The sequence below is a fragment of the Phyllobates terribilis genome, unplaced genomic scaffold (genome assembly GCF_046119375.1).
Source record: "Phyllobates terribilis strain yellow unplaced genomic scaffold, ASM4611937v1 Scaffold_17__1_contigs__length_24005725, whole genome shotgun sequence".
Taxonomy (NCBI): Eukaryota; Metazoa; Chordata; class Amphibia; order Anura; family Dendrobatidae; genus Phyllobates; species Phyllobates terribilis.
In genome coordinates, this window is record NW_027362777.1 from 9,921,574 (window position 1) to 9,932,912 (window position 11,339).

Below are 11,339 nucleotides of genomic sequence, written 5' to 3' on the forward strand. Positions count from 1 at the left end.
AAGAGGGATGAAGGTGCCATACATACCAGGAGCCGCACTGCAGGCACAGTGTGACGGCTATGAAGGAAAATGAAATTCACTACTCCCCACTCCGATGAATATTCATTTCCTGTGCCCCGCTCCTCCGCCGCTGTCGCTTCCCCCACCACCCACATCCACAGTATTTATGTATATCGGACTATAACACACACCCCCCACTTTCCTACAAAATTTTGGAGGAAAAGTGCGTCTTATAGTCCGAAAAATACAGAATGTGATTGGCTGATTTGTGCTGGAAAGTCTATTGGTTCTTTGTGGACCTATGGTGCATATCCAAAGGCTTTAAAAAGGTCACAGCATATTTCTGTATTCATTATAGCTCCAGCCACCTGAGGAAGCCCTTGGGGTGGCTATGTGATTGTCTCTTAAACAGCATTGGTGGTGTCAGTGCATTAGCAACATAGGTTCAGTTCAGTTCAATAATAAGCCATGAACTGCAGTCATGATGAACAGATATATATAGCTAGGTATGATCTAAACACGTTGCTTACTGAATAGATCAGTGGATCATACATTGTATAGGACTGGCACTGGCACACCGATGTGTTTTTAAAAAATTTTGATCACAGTTATTTTAAGAAGAAAAACTAAAAGTCATGTTTCAACACATCCCTGAATTAGGGTTCATTTACCTTCGGGGAATTAGGTAGTAGCTATATGTTTTCCCTATAGGGGTGTGAACACCTTTTGTTTTTATTCATTACACATGACCCAAGAAATAACTACTTCATGATTAGGATAACATCTTCATCTTCTACTATGGCTCTAGAAACATATTTGGCCAGAGTCCTTCACTGATTACATCATCACTGGTAATCTATATGAAAGTTTTCTGTCTTACCCAGGCTGTAACCTTTTTATCACATTAGATCTCATTTATAAAAGCTTGTTAATAAGAACACCAATAAAGGAGTGACTTGATGCTAATGTCTCCAGTTACAGTGTTTGTTTTTTTTCTGGACATGTCATAGAAAATAAAAATCTCTGAAGTCAATTGTCCCCCTCCCTCCTTCCCTTTGTCATTTGCAATCTGAGTTGACACTCTTAGATGTAGGATTGAACAAATTACCTATAGTGTGAAGTGAACCAGCCTCATCAACATGCAGGCCGCCCCTTGTGAAGTAAGAGGATTAAAGCAGGCACAAGGTTTTCTAGTAAGACAAACAGCTGACAGTCTCTAAGACTTAGACAAGAAACTAATACCAGTAAAAAATTGAATGTTGCGGAACAGTGAATCAGATTAATTAACATGCAAGAGCTTCTTCTTGTAGGGGAAAGACTATGAGGGTGTGTATTGTGCATAGACAAAGAGTGCAGATTAAACTATTTGTTCAGACAGGAAAAGGTATTTTAAGGATAAAAGGGAATATCTCACACTCTTTAGAAATAGCCAAGGTCACCCAGCATACACATTCCTTTCATCAGCACAGGTTCAGCAGTAAGGATGTCTCCGAAAGAAAATATAGAATATTGGAATTTATATGAATCCAATATTAATGAGACATAATGTGAAGAAGCGGCAACGGGGTGACCCCGCAGAACCTCGCTGTTGCCGCCTCTTGTGATGGATTCACACCCCGCCTCCCACCTGACGTCACAGTTATGTCAGATGGAGCACGTGGTAAGGACCTGCCCTCTGCACCTACGTGACATTCCGCACCCCCCCGAAGGACGCGTAAGGTCAGGTTGGTACATTTTGCGCAGACACTCCCTGTCCACACGGGACAGGAAGGAACCAGGGAGTGGGTAGAGGTGGTCCACTCAGTCACTGATGTGGCACCACACTCGCCCACAACCCTGATAGGCTGAGAGGCTCCGCTCACTAGCTCCAGTGAAGCAGAGCCTAGTCAGCCTGGGAGAGCTACCATCAGTTTCTATTTGATATAATAGACTATATCGGGCTAGAAACCAGTCCAGTAGCTTGTTCGTTGGACCGAACAACAGGCGTAAGTTTCGTGGGTCGAGATAAAAGAACAGCCCAAGATTAAGTTATATATTTAATCGCCATAAGGGCACACTAAACAATACACTATATACATAAGGGTTATACATATACAGTGGTCAGAGTTACAAGCAAAAAAGCATCGGTGCAAAAGGTATAAGGCAGTTATTACAAGTCAGTTACTGGTTTAGATGGATGACCTGTCTTTCTGGGGAAGGGCTGCCACAGGAGAGGTTTGTGGGCCTTCACTTGGTTGATGGACTTGTCCCACATGTCTTGATGGCACGACCTCCCCAGGAACAAAGACGATGATGTCAGGGTTCCAGGAGTACTTAACCCCTCTGGATCACTCCCAATCCGGCCTTGTGGCTGCGCCCAAATTTCCTCCCCTGGTCTCTCTTAGTTAAGAGACTCCCAAAACTAAAATGGGCTATACCTCCTTACTGGATAGTCCCAGGGAACCGGTTCTGGTGTCAATGGACCCAGCTAGGCCTCTGCTATACGTGGAGACCAAACACAGTGGCCCTGGGGGCTTCCGAAAGGCTGTGCTGCATATCTCTCTATCCTTGCTAGCTGGGCGGTGGAGAAAGGGCTGGTGAGATTCTCCCTTCCTTCCAGTTTCCAAAAATCTGGTTTGTTTATCACTGGGACATATCGTTCTCCCATAACTCAACATTAAATTATAGTATCTTACACAAAGAGCCTGCCTCATGGCTTGGGGGATGGGACATCCTGTGTAGCTGTCAGCTGCTGTGGGAGATCTCACTCCTCGCTTCTCAGCCCCCTCCTTTTCAAGTTGCAGTGTATTCAAAAGAGTCAGATTATACTGTGTATGGAGATCTCTGTAATCACCGTCACGTAGTACACAGTGATTGACAGGGGATTACCTTGAATATCTTCACACATACATGCTCAGCACTGGAGATAGCCAGAGAAATGATACATATTTTCTCATTACTGTAGCCCCTGCCAATGAGCCATAAATGCACACTGGCCACATAACTGACAACAGCTATGCCATGTTTGGTCTCTAAGTAAAGATAAAATCCAGATGGAAAATATGGCATCAATCTACAACTTCTGCGATCATCCGGAGTGGAATTATCACATAAGTTGGGGGTTGCATAAAATCATGAAGGACTGAGACAAGCGCACAACCTGGCCCATGTGAGGTCATCACGGGGGAGTGTATGTGTGGGATATGTTCATGTAGAGAGATACATATCGTTCACGCAGGAACCCCCGTTCACGAAACGGCCAAATTAAGTGCTCTCCTTTGGCTAAACTGAATTGTCTCTGTGATTTGGTGTAGTAAGTTTTCTTGTTTTTTTTTGTAACTGTATATGCTGTAGGTACTGTGGGAGCATTATATTTAGAAGCTTAATGACCGCAGTCACAGCTACGACTGGGCCTAGACAACGCCAGCCGTTTCAGCTAAATGTGTGTCTTCAGACTCACATTCATAGCAACATAGTAACACAGTAATGTAGGCTGACTAAAGACCTAGGTTCACCAAGTTCAACCTTCCTCCCCCAATTGTACATTTTGTCTAATTTAACTGTAACCCACAATGTTATGTGTATCGAGCAAATCATCCAGCCCTTTTTTTGAAGCTGTTATAGTGTCTGTCATTACTACCTCTTGTGGTAGGGCATTCCACAGTCTGACTGCAAAGAATCCTTTCCTGTTTAGGTGCCAAAATTGCCTTTCTTCCACCCGTAATGAGTGCCCCCTGGTCCTTAGTATGGTCTTTAGAAGGAATAGGTGATGTGGTAGTCCTTTGTACTGACCACACATATATTTATACATGTACATAAGATCCCATCTGAGGCGTTGTTTTTCTGAGCTAAACAAGCTCAACTTTTTCAACCTCTCATCATATGAGAGGCCTCCATCCCTTGTAATCTAGTTGCCCGCCTATTAACTGACTCTAACTTCTGAATATCCTTTTTAAAATGTGGAGCCCAAAACTGAATCCCATACATTGGGATCACGCAATTTTAGTTATATCTTTTATACATCCTAAAATTTTGTTTGCTTTTGCGGCTGCTTCTCGACATTGAGTATTGCTGCTCAGCTTATTTGTAGCCAGAATACCCAAGTCCTTCTCCTGTTCTGTAGTCGTGAGCATACTCCCATTTAGTGTACAGTATATGCAGCAACGGGGTTACTCCGTCCTAGGTGCATTACTCTACATTTATCTACATTAAACCTCATCTGCCAAGTGTTTGCCCTTTTAGTCACCTTATCCGTTTTGCAATATTGTAATGTCAAGATCAGATTTTAATATCCTACATAGCTTGTTGTCGTCAGCAAAGACTGACACTTTACTTACAATCCCATTCCCAAGGTCAATAATAAAGAGGTAAAAAGAATCGGTCCTAGCACAGATCCCTGCATCAAACCATTGCTGACTATGTCCCAAAATGTAGTATATTCCTCTATGTTTGTCACCCAGTCATGGCTTTCATCCAGCCAGGTTTCCGTAATGCCCACCACATTGTATTCTGTGACTGATATAAGAGTTTCCAGTTCATTCATTTTGTTTGCAAGACTTCTTGCATTTGCCAGCAGACATTTAATACTATTAGCACATTTATTACTCCTACTCAGCTCCCTACTTTCTTTGCATATCCCAGCCCCCCCAGATCCTCATTAATCCCTAGTATTTCACTCACATCGGGTCCGTGTGCCACAATACACGCTGCTGACCAATCAACACTGACTTTGGCGGGCACTTGACTAGGGGCGAATGGAAGTGACATCATGCGCTCCTGTTGCATGCATGCTGAAGTCAGCTGCCAGCTCTAGAAAAATACGCTGCGCGGCGGAGTGAAGGTAATATAATGTGTTGTTTTTCAAATCAGTGAGTACATGGTACCCTAGGCCATAATACTATATGTATGACTATGGGCTGTGCATTATACTACATGTATGACTATAGGCTGTGCATTATACTACATGGATGACTATGGGCTGTGCATTATACTACATGGATGACTATGGGCTGTGCATTATACTACATGTACGGACTACGGGCTGTGCATTATACTACATGTACGGACTATGGGTTGTGCATTATACTACATGGATGACTATGGGCTGTGCATTATACTATATGTATGATTATGGGATGTGTATTATGTGCATTATAATACATGTATGACTATGGGCTGTGCATTATACTACACGTATGACTATGGGCTGTGCATTATACTATACGTATGACTATGGGCTGTGCATTATACTATACGTATGACTATGGGCTGTGCATTATATTACATGCATGACAATGGGCTGTACATTATACTACAGGTATGACAATGGGTTTTGAATTATACATTATGGAGGACTATGGGCTGTGCATTATACTATATGTATGACTATGGGCTGTGAATTATACTATATGGAGGACTATGGGGAGTGCCTTATACTATACGGAGGACTATGGGGAGAAACTTCTACTATATGTAGGAATTTGGGGAGTGCATTATACAACCCCTGGCAAAAATTATGGAATCACCGGGCTCGGAGGATATTCATTCGGTTGTTTAATGTTGTTGAAAAAAAGCAGATCACAGACATGGCACAAAACTAAAGTCATTTCAAATAGCAACTTTAGGGCTTTACGAAACACTAAAAGAAAACAAGATTAAAAATGTGGTACTCAGTAAGGGTAATTTTATGCAAACCAAGCAGAGGGAAAAAAATATAGAATCACTCAATTCTGAGGAAAAAATTATGGAATCACCCTGTAAATTTTCATTTCCAAAACTAACACCTGCATCAAATTAGATCTGCTCGTTAGTCTGCATCTAAAAAGGAGTGATCACACCTTGGAGAGCTGTTGCACCACGTGGACTGACATGAATCATGGCTCCAACACGAGAGATGTCAATTGAAACAAAGGAGAGGATTATCAAACTCTTACAAGAAAGTAAATCATCATTCAATGTTGCAAAAGATGTTGGTTGTTCACAGTCAGCTGTGTCTAAAATCTGGACCAAATACAAACAACATGGGAAGGTTGTTAAAGGCAAACATACTGGTAGACCAAGGAAGACATCAAAGCGTCAAGACCGGAAACTTAAAGCAATATGTCTCCAAAACAGGAAATGCACAACAAAACAAATAAGGAAATGAGTCAATGTCTGTGACCGAACTGTAAGAAACCGCCTAAAGGAAATGGGATTTATATATAGAAAAGCTAAACATAAGCCACCATTAACACCTAAACAGTAAAAAACAAGGTTACAATGGGCTAAGGAAAAGCAATCATGGACTGTGGATGACTGGATGAAAGTCATATTCAGTGATGAATCGCGAATCTGCATTGGGCAAGGTGGTGATGCTGGAACTTTTGTTTGGTGCCGTTCCAATGAGATTTATAAAGATGACTGCATGAAGAGAACATGCAAATTTCCACAGTCATTGATGATATGGGGCTGCATGTCAGGTAAAGGCACAGGGGAGATGGCTGTCATTACATCTTCAATAAATGCCCAAGTTTACATTGATATTTTGGACAGTTTTCTTATCCCATCAATTGAAAGGATGTTTGGGGATGATGACATCATTTTTCAAGATGAAAATGCATCCTGCCATAGAGCAAAAACTGTGAAAACATTCCTTGAAAGAAGACACATAAGGTCAATGTCATGGCCTGCAAATAGTCCGGATCTCAATCCAATTGAAAATCTTTGGTGGAAGTTGAAGAAAATGGTCCATGAGAAGGCTCCAACCTGCAAAGCTGATCTGGCAACAGCAATTAGAGAAAGTTGGAGCCAGATTGATAAAGAGTACTGTTTGTCACTCATTAAGTCCATGCCTCAGAGACTGCAAGCTGTTATTAAAGCCAGAGGTGCTGCAACAAAATACTAGTGATGTATTGGCGTGTTCTTTTGTGTGTTTGTTTTTCATGATTCCATCATTTTTTCCTCAGAATTGAGTGATTCCATCATTTTTTCCCTTTGCTTGGTCTGCAAAAAATTACCCTTACTGAGTACCACATTTTTTATCTTGATTTCTTTTAGTGTTTCTTAAAGCCCTAAAGTTGCCATTTGAAATGACTTTAGTTTTGTGCCATGTCTGTGATCTACTTTTTTTCAACAACATTAAACAACTGAATGAATATCCTCCGGGGTTGTACTATACGGAGGACTATGGGGAGTTCCTTGTACTATATGGAGGACTATGGGGAGTGCCCTATACTATACGGATGACTATGGGGAGTGCCTTACACTATACGGAGGACTATGGGGAGTGCCTTATACTATACGGAGGACTATGGGGAGTGCCTTATACCACATGGAGGACTATGGGGAGTGCCTTATACCACATGGAGGACTATGGGGAGTGCCTTATACCACATGGAGGACTATGGGGAGTGCCTTATACCACATGGAGGACTATGGGGAGTGCCTTATACTATATGGAGGACTATGGGCTGTGCAGTATACTATATGGACTATGGGCTGTGCAGTATACTATATGGACTATGGGCTGTGCAGTATACTATATGGAGGACTATGAGGAGTGCATTATACTATACGGAGGACTATGGGGAGCGCCTTATACTATACGGAGGACTATGGGGAGTTCCTTATACTATCTGGAGGACTATGAGGAGTGCCTTATACCATATGGAGGTCTATGGGGATATGGGGAGTGCCATATACTGTATGGAGGACTATGGGGAGTGCGTTATACTATATGGAGGAATATGGGCTGTGCAGTATACTATATGGAGGACTGTGAGGAGTGCATTATACTATATGGAGGACTATGGGGAGTGCAGTATACCATATGGAGGACTATGGATGGTATAGTATACTACATGGAGGACTATGGACGGTGAGGTATACTATATGGATGACTATAGGTTGTGCATTATACTGTATGGAGGACCTGGAGAGTGCATTATACTTCTGCTATGGGGCCCCATGACTTCTAAGTTCGCATCTGGTGAGTATAATAGTTATTTTTTTTCTATACATTAAAGAACAGCGACAGAATAAGGGGGGCATATACCTGGATAGGGCCCAGGAAAAGGGGCATACATATTTTCAACCAGATAGGGGGCGTCAGTCGAAATTTGCACAGGCGCCCATCAGATCCTAGTTTCGCAACTGATTATACTGTGTGTGGGGGGATGGTGGTACTGTGGGAACATTATACTGTGTGGGAGCATCAAACATACTGCATAAGGGGCATAATGGGGGCATTACACTGTGTGGGGGCATCATACATACTGCATAAGGGGCATAATGGGGCCATTACACTGTGTGGGGGCATCATACATCCTGCATAAGGGGCATAATGGGGGCATTACACTGTGTGGGGCATCATACATACTGCATAAGGGGCATAATGGGGGCATTACACTGTGTGGGGGCATCATACATCCTGCATAAGGGGCATAATGGAGGCATTTCACTGTGTGGGAGCATCAAACATACTGCATAAGGGGCATAATGGTGGCATTACACTGTGTGGGGGCATCATACATCCTGCATAAGGGGCATAATGGGGCCATTACACTGTGTGGGGGCATCATACATCCTGCATAAGGGGCATAATGGGGGCATTACACTGTGTGGGGCATCATACATACTGCATAAGGGGCATAATGGGGGCATTACACTGTGTGGGGGCATCATACATCCTGCATAAGGGGCATAATGGGGGCATTACACTGTGTGGGGGCATCATACATCCTGCATAAGGGGCATAATGGAGGCATTTCACTGTGTGGGGGCATCATACATCCTACATAAGGGGCATAATGGGGGCATTACACTGTGTGGGGGCATCATACATCCTGCATAAGGGGAATAACACTGTGTGGGGGGCATCATACATCCTGCATAAGGGGCATAATGGGGGCATTACACTGTGTGGGGGCATCATACATCCTACATAAGGGGCATAATGGGGCCATTACACTGTGGGGGCATCATACATACTGCATAAGGGGCATAATGGGGGCATTACACTGTGTGAGGCATCATACATACAGCATAAGGGGCATAATGGGGGCATTACACTGTGGGGGCATCATACATACTGCATAAGGGGCATAATGGGGGCATTACACTGTGTGAGGCATCATACATACAGCATAAGGGGCATAATGGGGGCATTACACTGTGTGGGGTATCATACATCCTGCATAAGGGGCATAATGGGGGCATTACACTGTATGGGGCATCATACATACTGCATAAGAGGCATAATGGGGGCATTACACTGTGGGGGCATCATACATCCTGCATAAGGGGCATAATGGGGGCATTACACTGTGGGGGCATCATACATCCTGCATAAGGGGCATAATGGGGGCATTACACTGTGTGGGGGCATCATACATCCTGCATAAGGGGCATAATGGGGGCATTACACTGTGTGGGGGCATCATACATCCTGCATAAGGGGCATAATGTGGGCATTACACTGTGGGGCAGTAAAGGGGTCCTGTACTATGAGAACAATACGTTTCCTCCCTTCCTGTCTCCATAGTTGGGTCGTATGTATCTATTACAGGAAACAGAACATAAACCTTATGATTTTTATAAAGGGGCAACACAAGACCCCAAAAGAGTCTCCGTGCTGAAGGGGTTAATGCCCCCTGCGCCCAGTAATGGGGTCTCCACTTACCTCCACCTGCAGGGCCGCCACCACATATATGGCTGCTCTGTGCGCACAGGAGCTGTGATGAGGTCACAGGAGGGGAGGAGTCAGGGGTCACATGATCAGGGGCCTCAGTGGATGCAGGACTCTGCTGTGCTGGTTGTCATGGTGCTGGATGAGCTGAAGTTTATGTGTGGGGTCAGGAGGGGTTTACAGTGTGGATGTAGCAGAGCCGTGTGTGTACGAGGTGTACGGAGCGGAGCCGCGTGTGTACGAGGTGTACGGAGCGGAGCCGCGTGTGTACGAGGTGTACGGAGCGGAGCCGCGCGTGTACGAGGCGTACGGAGCGGAGCCGCGCGTGTACGAGGCGTACGGAGCGGAGCCGCGCGTGTACGAGGCGTACGGAGCGGAGCCGCGCGTGTACGAGGCGTACGGAGCGGAGCCGCGCGTGTACGAGGCGTACGGAGCGGAGCCGCGCGTGTACGAGGCGTACGGAGCGGAGCCGCGCGTGTACGAGGCGTACGGAGCGGAGCCGCGCGTGTACGAGGCGTACGGAGCGGAGCCGCGCGTGTACGAGGCGTACGGAGCAGAGCCGCGCGTGTACGAGGCGTACGGAGCAGAGCCGCGCGTGTACGAGGCGTACGGAGCAGAGCCGCGCGTGTACGAGGCGTACGGAGCAGAGCCGCGCGTGTACGAGGCGTACGGAGCAGAGCCGCGCGTGTACGAGTCGTACGGAGCAGAGCCGCGCGTGTACGAGTCGTACGGAGCAGAGCCGCGCGTGTACGAGGCGTACGGAGCAGAGCCGCGCGTGTACGAGGCGTACGGAGCAGAGCCGCGCGTGTACGAGGCGTACGGAGCAGAGCCGCGCGTGTACGAGGCGTACGGAGCAGAGCCGCGCGTGTACGAGGCGTACGGAGCGGAGCCGCGCGTGTACGAGGCGTACGGAGCGGAGCCGCGCGTGTACGAGGCGTACGGAGCGGAGCCGCGCGTGTACGAGGCGTACGGAGCGGAGCCGCGCATGTACGAGGCGTACGGAGCAGAGCCGCGCGTGTACGAGGTGTACGGAGCAGAGCCGTGCGTGTACGAGGCAGAGCCGCGCGTGTACGAGGTGTACGGAGCGGAGCCGCGCGTGTACGAGGTGTACGGAGCGGAGCCGCGCGTGTACGAGGTGTACAGAGCGGAGCCGCGCGTGTACGAGGTGTACGGAGCGGAGCCGCGCGTGTACGAGGTGTACGGAGCGGAGCTGTGTGTACGAGGTGTACGGAGCAGAGACGCGTGTGTACGAGGCGTATGGAGCGGAGCCGCGCGTGTACGAGGTGTACGGAGCGGAGCCGCTCGTGTACGAGGTGTACGGAGCGGAGCCGCGCGTGTACGAGGTGTACGGAGCGGAGCCGCGCGTGTACGAGGTGTACGGAGCGGAGCCGTGTGTGTATGAGGTGTACGGAGCAGAGCCGCGCGTGTACGAGGTGTACGGAGCGGAGCCGCGTGTGTAAGAGGTGTACGGAGAGGAGCCGTGTGTGTACGCTGTTTATAGCTGTATACTCCCAGGTTCAGTCGCAGACACCGCGGCTCTTTATCAGACTGTAGAAGAACTGACACTGGACACTCGGTAAAGCTGCGCTCGGACGTCTCCTGTTTCTCGCACAGGTATTGATAACAAAATGGAGTCAGACGAACCCTCCTACAAAACCTGATAACAAAGTCATTACTACAGGACTGGATGAGAAAG

General features: G+C 46.6%; 1 protein-coding gene across 1 annotated transcript in view; it reads right to left on the reverse strand.

Annotated features, from left to right (window-relative positions):
• LOC141176069 (uncharacterized) overlaps positions 1–9,726 on the reverse strand; it is a 28,559-nt gene extending 18,833 nt beyond the window's left edge. Inside the window, exon 1 of the mRNA XM_073660056.1 lies at positions 9,638–9,726. The gene's annotated coding sequence lies outside the window, so the exon portion shown is untranslated. The remainder of the gene's footprint in view (positions 1–9,637) is intronic.
• Between the last annotated feature and the right edge of the window lie 1,613 nt (positions 9,727–11,339).